We start from the raw sequence: 16,225 nt of genomic DNA on the forward strand, positions 1-16,225 counted from the left end.
TTCTTCTACTGTATTTCTTTCCCCCATTCCTGTCAATTGTTCCCTTATGCTCTCCCTGAAACTCTGTACAGCCTCTGATTCTTTCAGTTTATCCCAGTCCCATTTCCTTAAATTTCCACCTTTTTGCAGTTTGTTCAGTTCTAATCTACAGTTCATAACCAATAGATTGTGGTCAGAGTCCACATCTGCCCCTTACAATTTAAAACCTGGTTACTAAATCTCTGTCTTACCATTATATAATCTATCTGATACCTTCTAGTATCTCCAGGATTCTTCCATGTATACCACTTTCTTTTATGATTCTGGAACCAAGTGTTAGCTATGATTAAGTTGTGCTCTGTGCAAAATTCTACCACACAGCTTCCTCTTTCATTTCTGTCCCCCAATTCATATTCACCCACTGTTTCCTTCTCTCTCTTTTCCTACTCTCAAATTCCAGTCACCCATGACTATTAAATTTTCACCTCCCTTCACAACCTGAATAATTTCTTGTATCTCATCATACATTTCATTAATTTCATCATCATCTGCAGAGTTAGTTGGCATATAAACTTGTACTACTGTAGTTGGCCACAATAATGTGTGCACTATGGTGTTGGTAGTAGCTTACCCGCACTCCAATTTTTTTATTCGTTATTAAACCTAGTCCTGCATTACCCCTATTTGATTTTGTATTTATAACCCTGTATTCACCTGACCAAAAGTCGTTTTCCTCTTGCCACCGAACTTCACTATATCTAACTTCAACCTATCCATTTCTCTTTTTAAATTTTCTAACCTACCTGCCCGATTAAGGGATCTGACATTCCACGCTCTGATCCATAGAACGCCAGTTTTCTTTCTCCTGATAACGACATCCTCTTGAGTAGTCCCCGCCCGGAGATCCGAATGGGGGACTACTTTACCTCCGTAATATTTTACCCAAGAGGATGCCATCATCATTTAATCATACAGTAAAGCTGCATGTCTTTGGGAAAAATTACGGCTGTAGTTTCCCCTTGCTTTCAGCCATTCGCAGTACCAGCACAGCAAGGCCGTTTTGGTTAATGTTGCAAGGCCAGATCAGTCAATCATCCAGACTGTTGCCCCTGCAACTACTGAAAAGGCTGCTGCCCCTCTTCAGGAACCACACGTTTGTCTGGCCTCCAACAGATACCCCTCCGTTATGGTTGCAGCTACGGTACGGCTGTCTGTATCGCTTGTAATATAATTTAAATTTCCACCCAAAAGCACATTCAACACAGTGCCGAAAAATACACGTCTTTCGTATGAAGACAACAGAGAGAGAGAGAGAGAGAGTAATCAATTAGTTGTTAATAAACACACCTATCCAAAAGTAAAAAAAAAAAGAACAAAATTATTTATAAAAGTCAGTTGCTGGCGCAGCGCTCTTCTGTGTGCGCGATCATGAATTATATCTTTGTATTGTATTGGCAGAGGCGCGGTAGTCAAAGTACCATTACAATGCCTCCTCTACTGACATGCTCCGCAAGTGAGCGTGACATTATAGAAAATTAACATACATACATATATATGAAAAAATAAGAAATTTATGTATTACAAAAAATATTTCTGAGCACAATGCTCTTTGCACATCAGTCTTTTTGGTGTGCATCTTCTTTAGGAGTCGTAACATTAATGTCTTTGAATTGCAGCGTATTATCGTTGCTTAGCACAGCGTTTGAATTCAGTTCACATGATTCGTGTTTACAATGGAATTAATTCAAACAATAAATGTTTCTATTATATTGCTCGAATGTCTGTAAACATAGTATCGGCTTCTGTGTGTGTGTGTGTGTGTGTGTGTGTGTGTGTGTGTGTGTGTGTGTGTGTGTGTGTGTGTGTGTATACTGCCTGGATCTCTTGCGTGTGACTTGAAGAAAGTCCAAAGTTTGTTCAATGTGTCAACACGAAATTGTGATCTCCAGCAGTCGAATTTTGGTGGCGTCCACCGGGGTATAAATGGTCAATGAGGGCATAGGAAACACCTCACTGCATACGACAGGTGATGAGCTTGTCATTTACACCAATCTGAAGACCTGCACCATACACTTCAAGGTATATTGAAACTACGTAAATATTTCTTAACCAGTGTTCCATCACTTTGGTTTCTTCTTTGCATTTTCAGTTCCATGTATATGAATCATGTGCTACATGCACAAGTCCTTTGCAGTTCATTAACATCTCCTTAAAATACATTTCTTGATACAATAAGTACATAAATATACAAATATTTTCAATTAATCATTACATGAGATATTTACATTGTTGTCATATAGTAAATATACAGAATTAAATGAAAAATATAGTGAATTTTTATGTTACATTTAATATCATTGTGCTGACAAGTGAATTATTTTTCATTAAGATTGAAATAAACATTTTATTTGTTAGCTCATTATTTTTCCTTCCCCCCCCCCCCCCCCCCCCCCTTTCGTTAAACTTGCAACACTTAAGATAATTGTGGCAACTCGTTAGAATATTCAACTTAAAATTCATCTTGCCTCCTGGAATAAAATATACACACATTTCAAGCTTCAAGACAGCCCTCTGTAGGCGGATAGGTTCATGGGATGGTTGCTGACTACTTCATAAAGTACTACTAGTAAAGTCATCGCCTACAGCGGACTACACAAAATAAAATACGATCGACAAAATACATGTTTACTTAATATAATGTAAGATTTCCTATACCTAATACCGTTTCTGAGTGTGGTGTCTGCACTATTGCTGTTTCTAAGAGTGGTACCCCTCTATTACTGTTTCTAAGAGTGGTGCCCCTCTAAATATCTTAGGATCTTACAAATATGTACATCAGTGTGGTAAGTGTGTATCTATATCTAGTTAAAGTCAATCATGTTCCTATAAAGTTTGTGTCGTTCATCTCCTTCCTTTCACGAGTATCAAGCAATATAAATAAATGTTTTACTTAATAAATAAATAAATAAATAAATCTTAGATAATTTCTGCTGTGTTCCATGCTGTATATCCATTCTGTATTTACCTTGTGGCTCCTGTAAAATTCTATTCATAAATAAATGTGTGTATGTCTCTCCATACTGTCAGATAATCACAAATTATATAATGTCAAATATTTCATCAACATGTATAAATTTTTCTAAGGGAGGGATGAGAGTATGAACCGCAACAGAGGACTGACGTTTTGTTTTCTCCTTATTCTCCTTTCTATTTAATGGTGCATTAGTTCAGTACAGTTGATGAGCTTTAATTATGCCATTAGATGACTGCTAAATATGTTCTCTTAAATAATTCTTCCAATCTGAAGTGTCAAGCCAAAAATTTCATTACACGTTCCCATTAGATTAGTGTTATAGATTTAAATCTTCTGGTATATTTCCAACAGTGGCTGCTGTAAAAAAATTCTTTCCACATAAATCTACTTTCACCTTTAGTTATAAGAATATATAAGACATCACATAAGTTATTATCTCAGGCATACCAATCTTTCAATAACTAATATTCTTTCCACTACTTTCATTCTGTATTCCATGAGTACATGTGATATAGCGCTCAAATCTAGTTTCTCTCCTCTCAACTTATTCTCAATTACTCATAACATTCTCACCTATCCATTATTCATTCTTCACGAAATAACAAAATTAATGCTCAGCATTTTGCATATATATTTTCCTCTTATTCATCGTCATTTACTTTTTTACTTCAACAACAATAATAATAATGATAATAATAATAATAATAATAATACCCTTTTCTCATCTTATATTCCATTTACCTCTCTCCATATTACTGTTTATCCTCCTATTAAACTAAAATTACATTCACTCATCTCATTCAGTCACTCATATCAACATTACTATTATCACATGCCTCCTAAAGAAAATAGTTCTGTTCAGTTCTCTGCCTCCTCTAATGTCTTTATGCCCTAATAGCAACTCCTCTTATAACCAAATATCTAATTAGCTATTGGATGGTTCACATTGCTTTCTAGACTTACCTGCATTCATTAGATTGTAAGTATCTCTATAACTTCGATGTAGGCTTATCATAACTGTATATCATATTAATTATCTTCTCCTCATTAGCTAACATTTTACTGTATGTATTTTTTCAAATGTCTGTGTGGATTTAGACCTCTGGGTTTATGTGTTAATGGATATTCTAATGAATAACAGCCAGGGTGTGGAATATTTGCAGTTCGGTATGGTCCAGAGTAGAAGACCTGCCATTTCCTGTTTAAGTGTTTCAGTTTTGTGGTTTTGGGATGTGTTCTTAGTAAAACTAACTCAACTTGAAATGTTTGTGCTTTCCTGACACCTCAGTCATATTTCTGCTTTCTTTCCTTAGCTTTGTCACATAATGTTGTGTAAGCTTGTCTTACCTTTTCTTCTAAACTAACATGATTTGTTGTTGCTGTAAATTTAGGTAGAGGGTCTGTCCATTCATTTCTTTCTGTTTTATCCATAATTAATTCAGTTGGTGTGTATCCAGTAGAAATGTGAGTTAAGTTGTTCACTATTTGTTCAAATGGTGCTAGGTATTCTACCCATTTTGTGTGCTTCTCTGGTGTGTGTGTGTGTGTGTGTGTGTGTGTGTGTGTGTGTGTGTGTGTGTGTGTGTGTTTGTGTTCTCATAAACTGTCCAAATTCTCGAAATGTTCTTTCTACTGGGTTTCCTGCTGCGTGAAATCTTGAAATTAAAATATGTTTAACATTCTGTTCTTCAATAAAAGTCTTCCATTTTAAACTGGTAAAATATGCTGCATTATCCTTGATCGTAACTTCAGGTATTCCTATTCTTACAAAATAATCTGTTGATAGATGTCTGGTAATAGCAGTGGTAGAAACTGAATGTAAAGCACATAATTTTAAATACTTTGTGAAAACGCCTAACACAGCAAGGGTGTATTTCATTCATCCACGTGCTTGTGGATAGGGTCCTGCAATATCTAAAGAAATTAGCTGTAATGGCCTCTTAGCTATGATTGGATGCAATTCATTCATGCTTGTGCAATTAGAATATTTGGCTTTCTGACATATGATGCATTTCCTAATATTCCTCAATACTCTTTGCCTTAAATTTGGAAAATAGCAATATTGTATAATCTTATCTCTACATTTGGTTACGCCATAGTGGCCCTAAGTTCTGTGTGTAAATAAAATAAAATCATCAACATGAGCTTCAGGTAAGCAAACACACCAATGCTGTGATTCAGGGTTTCGTCGGTGAAATAATACTTCTTTGTGTAATGTGAAATATTTTTCAAGATATCGGTCAGTTCCTGCACGTAATTTATTCTTTATCTGGTTCCACCTGGGATCACGGTCCTGCAATATGGCTAACTTCCTGCACATGTTTTTGTAGTAAGGTGCAAATGTACCATCATACATAAGTAAAATTTTGAAATCTGATGTTTGTTCTGTCACATCTGAAAATTCTTGTAGGCCTTGTGGCAAACTAGATAAGAGCATCGGCTATAATATTGGATTCTCCTTTTACATATATAATATCAAAATCATATTCTTGTAGTGATGCACACCAGCGTGCAAGACATGAATGTAATAACTTGCATGATAGCAGGAAAGAAAGAGCTTGATGATCAGTATAAAGCTTAGTATGTTTTTTCCCATAGCAAGTAGCGAAACTTGCGAAATGCCCATACTGTGGCAAGTGTTTTGTGCTCGGTCATTGAATATGACTTTTTACATTCAGTGAGTGTGCGGCTAGCAAAACTGATAGGTTTGACAACTGTTTGTTCATTTTCTACATGAATTTGGAATAAAAATGCTCCGAGCCCATAGGAACTTGCATCTGTTACTAGGCAAAACAACGGTGCATTTACTAAAGCATTCTTAATCGCTTCAAAATCTGTCTGACAGAAGTCTGTCCATTTCCAAATATTATTTCTTTTGAGTAAAGATAGATGATGTGGACTATTAAGAAGGTGGTAGGGCACAAATTTCCTGAAGAATGAAGATAGGCCAAGAAAGGCTTTGAGTTGTTTACGATTCTGTGGGGATGGAAAATTCTTAATTGCATCATTTTTTCTTGAGTCTGGATAAATGCCTTCAGTTGATATGATGTGATTTCTCTCCTCCCTAATTTCGTCTTTGGCAAATTGATAGTGACACCTGCGTCAGAAAATTTAGTGAGAAGTTGAGTCAGAAGTTGCTTCAAAAGATTAACATGTTCTTCCCAAGTAGTGGTGACAATGACAATGTCGTCAACATAAACTGTGATTTGAGATAACAATTGTGGTCCAAGAACAGCATCTAAGGCTTCAATAAATAATCCAGCACTCACTCGTAGACCAAAGAGTAGAACACAAAATTGATAACTATGTCCCTCACATAGAAATGCAGTGTATTTACAGCTGTTTTTATGGAGGTTCACCTGCCAAAACGATGAGCGGAGGTCGATATTGGTTAAATACTGTACATTATGAAATTTTAAAAGTTGTTGTTCGAAATTTATAGGTCGTGTGTTGATTGGGATTATAACTTTGTTAATTTCTCGTGCGTCCAGCACTAACCTTACACTACCATCCTCTTTATTAACTGCTAGGATCGGACTGCAATATGGTGAATGTGACCTTTCAATGATACCCCAAGCTTGCATTCTTTCAATCTCTTTCAAAACTGCGGGTTTCTTTGACCAAGGAACATTATAATATGTTCTACAGTATGTTTTGTGTGGTTTAATGTCTATCTCATAAGTATAGCCTCTAATTATTCCAGGTTTCTCCACAAATACCTCAGCAAATTGCTGCAAAACTTCAAGTAATTCAAGTTGTTGTTCCTTCGTCATATATTCAGATTCTGTGCATTTCTCATATAAATCATTAGGTTTAATTCCCTGAGATACAGCTTCATTAAAAGTCAAATCACATATGTTTGTTGCTGGTGGATACACAAAATGTAAATGTTCAAACTTACCTTGTTTACTGTTGAAGTTTTACCCTGTGTTAACTCTATTGTCAGTTGTTGTTGGTTTACAGTTTCCCTTTTCCTAAATCTATGATTGCTTGATATTCATTCAAAAAGTCAATTCCTGATATGCAATGCATAACTAATTTGTCTACTACCAGAAAACTGTAATTGAGTGGTATATTTGAAAATGTGAAGCTAATTATAGCTTGAAATTTCACATTCTTTGATTTGTTACCGGTTGCACTTATAACATGACAATTCTGTTCTGGCAATGTTTGTATGTTCATTATTTGTTTGAGTTCATTATATAAGGACATTAAAATCACACTTGCTGCTGCTCCTGTATCTCACATTACTTCCACTTCATAACAACCAATCATAACTCGTGTTATAGCCTGAATAATCTTCTTTGTTTTACTGGTACTATTAATATCTACATCCTGATACAATTCTTTTTCTATTTTCTTACTTTCATCATATCGGAGAAAACAAATCGTCGGTTCCGTTGCGCTCTGCTCCCTATCAACCGTAACTCTAGCTCTAACTCGGTCGTCGTTTGTTTTCTGGCAAATTCGGTTTTTGCTGCGGGTTGGGTCATTGCCCAACTCAATAATATTTACATTTCTGTCGCGCGTCACCCAAGTATCAGCTGTTTGGTAGTTGACATTATGTCGCGTCGCATTGGGAGTTCCGTTAGGTAGGAATTGAGTGTTGCTGTATTGCATGTGCCGTGGCGGTGCTCCATTGTGATTTCCCCATACATTATTTTGCCCATGACTGTAACTGGTATTGTCATTACTGTTATTCCTGCGATACACGTTTGGATGTCATTGGATGTTGTTTCTCTGAAAATATCCTGGATGGTACCTGTTATCCTCTCTTCTTTGATATCTATGATTTCGGTTCCTCCTTCTGTTGTTGTTATTTTGAATATAACTGTTATTGTTCTGATTGTAATTACTGTTCAGATAACCATTATAGTAATAATTACCATTTCCTTGCCAATGCTGCGAGTTGTTTCTCCTAATATTGAATGGATTTGTCCCAGTGTAGTGCAAATTGTTTCTTTGAGTGTTTTGTTGTGGTATCGGAGGCGGATTCCAATAGCCTCTGTCATTTCTGTTGTTGTTCATACGCGAATTGCTTGGATGGATCGGATACAATTGATTGAAATTCCCGATCTCATCTCTGTAAACATCACCTGTCTCATCAACATGACTGAAAAAATTCTTTATATTGTCCTCAGACACTCCTATTAATTTATCACGGTAAGGAAATGGTAAGTGGCTTTTAAGTGTTCTAATTACGTCCGGTAAATCTGCTGGTTTTGTCCAATATAATGTTTTGCCTAGGTAGCGTTCAAAGTATTGACGTAAAGTCTCTTTCTTCGAGTAGTAAATTTCTGGATTGTATACTTCTAGTTATAAAATTTGCTGTTCTGTGATCGACTAGAATTTCTCAAGAAATGTTTGTTCAAACTGTTCAAATGTTAAACATTGTCTTTTCATTGCTGCTCCCCACTTAGCTGCTCTTCCACTTAACAATTTGTAACATATCGAATTTTATAAGCTTCTAACCAATGTCTCGGGGGAAAATACCGTCAAAAGAGTGGATGAAAACAGTCGGATGCACTTTGTCTTTCTCATCACATGAAAATGTCTGAAAGTATCCATGTTGTACTAAAGTTTCATCAGCTACTCTTGATGGTATTATGCGTCCTGCATTTTGTGTCAAACTTTGCATAGTATGTGGTGATGTATGATAGTAATTTTGATCTTGTGGTAGCATTGAAAATGGTTCATTGGGATTTGTATCACTTATTGGTAATCCTATTTTCGGCTGTGTGCTGGATCTAGCATTATTCGGATTCTCATTTGTGTTTTGGTTGCCTGTTACGGGTTTTGGTATCACTGACAAACTTGGTATTACATTTTCTTTAAGTTTACGCACCTCTTTCTGGATATTATCTGTTTCTCCCTTTACTTGTTCCTTTGTCTTATCTAAAATGATCTGTGTCATTGTCTCAAACTTCTCATCTAAATAATCATCACATAATTTGCATTCGTGTACAAGTTTCTCTGCTAGAGTTGTCATTCTTTAAAGATGCTACATCTGCTCTGTCTTCAAGTTTTTCTAACTTTTCCTATAAGGATTTGTGCTCCAGTGTTACATCATTTAATATGTCTGAAAGGTCTGTAATCGTCAGGTCTAAGTGTTCTTGGTTCGTTTTTACGGAATTGTGTGTCTGTCATAATTCGTCAACTTGGGTACTGGTTTTCTGTTGTTCAAAAACTACTGTTAACAATTTCTCATTACATAGTTGTAAGTTCGTTTTTGTCTCGCCAATGAATTCCACAAATACCTTTTTTGTCTCGTAACCTTGTCTGATAAGTCAGTAAATTTCCTTCCAAGACTACTGGTGGTTTCTCTCAAGTCGGCAATTTCTCTCGATTGTTTTTCAAAATTTTGTTTTATGTCCCGTGTCAGTTCATCGAATTTAGTGTCAAATTTTCCAATGTCTCATTTTAAATTGCCATTTTTCTCGTCTAAAGCATCAAATCTTTTGTCTAAAGTGTCAAATTTCCTGTTCTGGTCACCAAGTAACTTAAGAATCTGGTTGAGCATGTCAGAGTCCTGTGTCTTAGTTTTGTCATTTTTTCGTGTCCGATTGATGTTTTGGTTCTGAAGTTGACGTGAATGTTGCGTTATGTCGCGTAGTACTCGCTCTCCATTCGTCTGTATATCTGTTTAAATGTAGGGGTTGTTGTCTTAATCAATCCGGTAAAATTATGTCTTGAACATCCTCACAATTAAGGTCAATATTCATTTGACTGTCGGACATGTTTTGCAATGTGTCACTTTCACCTAGCTCATCCGCGGAAGCAATTTTTACGCGTCTAGCGTCCATCTTGCGGTTTTGGTAATTAATTGCAAATAAAATTTTCCAATGGCAAAAAAAATTTTAAAATATGATATGTTGAAATCTGAAATTTCTCTTATGGAAATGGATATTCTATATGATTTTTAATAGAAATTGAATTATTAAACTGGTACTGAAATTTCCCTCTTACAAATAAATGACTGTGAATATGATCTTCATTTATCATTTGCAATAATAGAAAATCAATTTTAACTACAATTTGGAAAAATAATTTCGAAATAAATGGATCGGAATAAAGGAAGTACAGATGGCTGCTTGAAACTGGAAGAAATGTAAATTTCTGTACTCACCATTTTTTGTTCTTCAGTCTTATGCTGCAAATGAGGCGTCAGATATACCGTTTTCAATCCAAAATTTTTCTTTCGCGTCCGTGCAAATTATTTTATGGAATGTTATCCTTTTCCTTTTTTTTACCAAATTAATTTCCTCAGCATGAAAAAGAAAATTAACACGAATTAATAACAGGGAAAACAATATTGTTATAAATTTCATGCACGTAACATTACAATTGAAATGAAGGAGACTTAGTCCAAATTCATTTTCTGATGCTATTAAGTGGTTAAAATTAGATGAAATGTCCAAAATTTATAATTATTGCACTTATATCAAATCCGAAGATTGTACGTCCTGTCACCAGGATGCCAGTTGTAGTGTTTCCTTTCCTCGGGGTTCTGCCATGAAGATATAAAATGGAAAACCTGATTGGGTTTTGAATTATGGTGGAATAAGTTACGGATAAGGCGGACTTCGTATTACTAATTGAGATCGTGCTGTAATTTGACCGTGCATGGCAGACCGGGTAGGCAACACTACAAAAAGTGACTGTACAGAAATAGCATCAGAAATTAATTGAAATTTACCTTATAACCATGTTAGAAACACAGTGCTAATTACGATATAGTCTTCATGGCTGTCTTCCTAATTTCTCTTGTAGGATGACTCATCTTTCACTTCTCTGCGTCTGTTGAAAACTACTTCAAGTTGTCACTGTCATGATCAATTTACAAATTTGGCGATAACCACCTTGAATCACTATTGAAACAACCTCGCTTTGTAATATAATTTTAATTTCCACCCAAAAGAACATTCAACACAGCGCCAAAAAATACATGTCTTTCGTATGAAGACAACAGAGAGAGAGTAATCAATTAGTTGTTAAAAAACAAACACCTACACAAAAGTAAAAAAAAGAACAAAATTATTTATAACAGTCGGTCGCTGGCGCAGCGCTCTTCTGTATGCGCGATTGTGAATTATATCTTTGTATTGGTGGAGTTGCGGTAGTCGAAGTACCATTACAGTGCAGTTCTCTGAATTGTTTAAAGTGACAGCTTCATATTCTCCTCTATAACGCGTCATCCTTATTTTCACGCCCGCAGCGCCCTTATTATCCATAATAAACCCGTTGAATACAATTCTTCTTTCTTTATTATCTCTCCACGTCCACAGACAATTTCTCCTCAAAATTAATACAGCATCTCATATCTGACAACCAATCAACTCCAAAAACTAGCCCAACATTGAGAGAACTAATGATTAACACACGCTGCACATATTCGTCCCCTTGAATATGAAATCTTAGTAATGCTTGTCCTTTAATTGGTTTTCTTCGGTTTCCAACTGAACTGACGATACATACGCCGTTAACAGGAAATGTGGGAATAGCGACAAGATTGTTTAATTGCGAAAATAGATTTTCAGAAATAGCACTTGCCTCGCTAGCTGAATCAATTAATGCATCCATAACAATACCACATACTTCCAACTTCCACAAATGGCATCAGAATTTCTTTATTAGTTTTTTCATTTTCTCGACACAAATCTTCATTGACATCATTTACATGTTCACACTTTATGGCATTTATCATAATATCCGACCCTTGTCCCTGTGACAGAGATCCGGAGCGGGTCGTCTCCGAAACTTTGCTTAGTTTAACTGTTCGGGATCTCGCTGATTGCGATCGCGGCTTCTTGCACGTTCTGGCAATCAATACTGTCCTCTGTCTCTGTCATTGTGTGGCCGGTTTGGCGGATGATTTGAGCTGAATCCGTCTTGTACATTGTATCGGTTTCTCCTGTGTCTATCCGGTGATCAAATACTTTCGGGCATTCGTAACGTGATATTCCTTCCTGGACTGGGCTGTTATCACATTTCGGGTAATTGTTATTACTGTGTCGCTCACGTTGATCGCGTTCGGCATTGAGCAATTCCATTTGGTCAATTAGCAAACACACTTGCTCCATTGTTAACTGTGGTATGAGTGCTAACTTCTCAAGCACCAAAAATGGTAATTTGTGGATTAATATAAACATTAGCTCTTCTTCTTTAACCGGATTGTCCAAGTATGCATTGCCGTTTCAGTACCTTTGCATAAACTCACGCATTGTACCGTGATCTCTTGCATAATTTGGCGGTGTGAGAATTTTTGATTTTACGTCCCACTGTTTTTCTTTCAACCAAAATTTTTAAAAATATGCTGTTCCAAATTCTTCACACTTGGTGTAATTGTCGGATACACTTATACCTCAAATATGTGCCTCACCCTTCATGTGGCCGACACAGATATCAGTTTTAGCATGTTCCGTATAATGCCTCGGAAGCGCATGTTTGAATTGTATAATGAACGCAACTGCGTGGATGCCTTGTTTCGGTTCATATTCATGAAATTTTCGACCGCTCAGTCCACTGTCAACAATTACTTGCGGCAAACCAACAATATTGTTATCTGGTTCACGAAATGCTGCATTAATTTCATCGCGCAAAATTTCTTTATTAATTCCATTTGATATTGTGTCGTCGTTGGCTACCTTTTGTCGTATCTCATGTACCTCATCACTTAGTTCATCACATTGCATTTGTATGCCGTTAACCATCTTAATTATCGACTCTTTGTTGGCTTTACAAGAACTTTTAATTTTGAAGATTTTGTCATCTTTAGCGGTAACTTCGTCATTAACGTTGCAAATAAAATCTTCCATTTGCCTACACCGTCCGTTAACTTGAATTTTAAGATCTGTAATTTCGCTGCCAATGGCCTCAAGTTGTCTTGACATTCTTTTTGGAGCTCATCATGCTTTTGGTGCAAATTGCTAATCGCTTTAGTTAGTGTGTGATAATCATTTTTGATTTCCTGATGAAACTTTGTTTCCTCATAAAATTTTGTTATTTCCTCGCACACCTTTTTATTTTCCTCATGAAATGCTCTTGTTTCTACATGCACCTGTCTATTTTCTTCATGAAAGCCTTTTATTTCTACATGCACATGTTTATTTTCCTCATGAACATTTTTGATTGCTTCTAACAATTGAGATATACAATCTTTACTGACAATAGCAGTTTCTGTTTTCTAGATGACCATCGGTGTTGAACTTCTGTTAGATCGAAACTAAGAATATCACTGTCCTCTGTCGAATTAACTGTAGTGTTTTCCATCACATTAATTTGTTATCCGTCAACCACGTTATTAAATTATCCTCCCTTGTCCATAGTAATACTACTATTTTGTTCTGAATCAGCCATATTAACACTGTTCACAACAATCACTGTTCGTTATAACTTATGCTTGCTCTAAATTGAAAAGTCCACTCACAACTTAAAACCCAGTAACACTATTGATTATTCCTATTCCTGTTCATTCGTACACAACTTTGAGTTCTCTTAATTTCGAAGTACTGCTGTGCTGAAATGCTGCGGACTCACCGTTTGCTGTGTTGTCTTCTCCGTCATTTCCGAAGATTACTGTGGAATCGAAGTCCGACACGCGCGTCACCATATGTAACTTCCCCACCAGTTTCGCACTGAACTATATTATTCGCATACGCTGTAGGTGAAGTTATGTTTTAATTATTTTAGCATCATATATATCTTTCCTCCTCGTCATGAGACTCATTGTTGTCCACTTCCGTTATTGTGAAAACTACTAAATGGTAACATCTCCTTTCTTAAATGCTGGAATTTATTAATTAAATCATTCAGTTTATAAACATTTATGAACATCAAACACTGTGTGTCATTGTGTCACTCATCTCCGGCCTCGCTACTGAGCAACCTCTCTCTCTAGCCTCTCTCACCCGACTTCCACCCACGGACTCCAACACTCGACTACTGCTTACCCACTCGCACATTGTTGACTGCACTGCAGTCTTTGCTTAAATCATCTATGATCTCTGCATAGTGCATAATCGATACTATGTAAGGGTACTGTACCCTTACAACCTCAGTTTGCATGAAGTACCAGAGTCCTGCATTTTCTGACACCATTCCTGGCCCCAAGGTATTCCTTGGGTGTTAAATTTTTCCACAGAGTTTAACTGCACAGTTTTGGCCACAGAAAACCAAACAGTACTTTCAAGCACGTATGTCAGTAGCCAGCTCCTGACTGAACAGAGCTCCTAACATGTTGGCACTTGTGAGGAAAATGTGAAAGCTGCAAACAGTTATTTGCTCAGCTTCTGAACATATCTGCAGCCCCAATTATTTACCAGTGGTTTCAGATGTTGTTATTGTTTTCCCGATTCATTGAACAGCCACACATCACTAAGTTCTGTTGCAGTGAGGTTAATAGAATTGTTGAGAGTCTCATTGAGGTTCACTTGTGACTGACTGAACAAACAGTCATGACTCGTGAAGAATGAGAGGTTAACTTAATTTTAAAAAGTGAGCTTATCTGTAATGTCAGTTTCAAGATTGCTTAAGGTGCTGGACATACTTAACTAAATGTGTAGTGCTTTTAGTGAATTGATCAAGACCTGGAAGATGTGGTTAAAAAGTGGTGTTACTGCCAAAACTGGAAATTTCTGGAGCAAAACTGCCATGGCCAAGAGTGTGTGCATTTGTGTATCTGTGTGAGTGAATGTGTGTACTACTGCTTGAAAAAGAGCTAGTGCTCGAAAGCTAATGTGAATGATGGTGTTTTTTTTTTTTTTTTTTTTTTTTTTTTTTTTTTTTTTTTTTTTTTTCTCCCCCCTGTTGTATGTTACTGTGCTCGACACATCAATCTCCTGTAAATGAGAGAGTGGTTGCCATTCTGTTATTTCATGAAATTTTACCAAAATTTCATACTGGTTGCATTTCAGCCTCTGCATTACATTCATAAGAAAAAAAAAAATGTTGCCATCTCCATACTGCTGGGATGTTGAGAGCTTACTGTGTCATATAGGTGTATGGTAAAAATCTGCTGATTGAGTTTGTGACGACCACTGTCTGCTATAAATACTACTATTTCTGAGAAAAAGATTATGAGCCTTCTGCTAAAGGTGCTACCCACTATTTTACAGTTCATATACTGTCACTTGTGTTACGTATTTTTACTATACTGAAAACATGCTGTGCAAAGTAATTCACACCTCTACTAATTTAGACGTTCTTTCTGAGAACTACACACAACAGAAAAATGTTAAAAAATTGTCATCCATGCATAATCACTTGTTTTGAAGTGCTTGGGAAAACAGGACAAGCATACGATCAACAAAAAAATTAAAATAAAATAAAAATAAACAGTTGGTCACTCTCACAGTAACTAGATGCAAGACAATTAAAGGAAGTGTTTTTAAATACTAATAAGTGTACTTCTAACCTTAAAACATTTTAACCCTTTGACTACTGGTCACAAGGTAACTTGTCAAATCCCTTTGCTCCCAAGGTACCATGGACAAGTTAAAGCACGACCTCGGGGTTTTCCTTCACTGCAGTTGAAAAGTTACTTGTAGCCTCCTGACAATAAAACAGGGTGTCCCAGGCGGAATGGTCTTTATTCAGTAACATGATCATTCGAAGCCAAGAAATCTAGTAAACATGGATTCTAAAATGCATACCTTAAAAGCTACGAGCACTTGTTCATCTTTGATAATGTGCAACACAGCGGTTCTACAGAAAAAGTGCTCATAGCTCTTCAGGTACGCATTTTAGAGCCCATGTTTATTAGATTTTTTTGCTTCAAATTATCATTATTTTATAAGGGGGCTATGCTCCAGACTGAACACTGAAACGCATAATCAGTCTTAGGTGATGATGAATTATCATTAACTGTCATATTGCTGAATATTGAGCATTCCTCCTGGGACATCCTGTAGAAGAGCCATCATGCGGGTAAGCAAGTACTGCTGATGAGTTTAAGCATTTAGCAGTATTTCACTCCCATATCTCAGTAGCTTTTCACAGTTCTGGCTTCACATTTCTGCCTTGTAAATTGTGTTTGGATACTTTGTTTCATCTCATTTCATTGCATTCAGCTTTTCTCTACATCTTACTGTCCATCAGGATTGGCAGGACTGTTTTTCTCTTAATCTGTTGTACAGAGAAAATGACAAGGTTGCGTGGTTCCACTGAAGAAAATCCAGAGATAGACATACTCACAAGAGCGGCAATGAGAATAAA

The sequence above is a fragment of the Schistocerca gregaria genome, chromosome 3 (genome assembly GCF_023897955.1).
Source record: "Schistocerca gregaria isolate iqSchGreg1 chromosome 3, iqSchGreg1.2, whole genome shotgun sequence".
Lineage (NCBI taxonomy): Eukaryota > Metazoa > Arthropoda > Insecta > Orthoptera > Acrididae > Schistocerca > Schistocerca gregaria.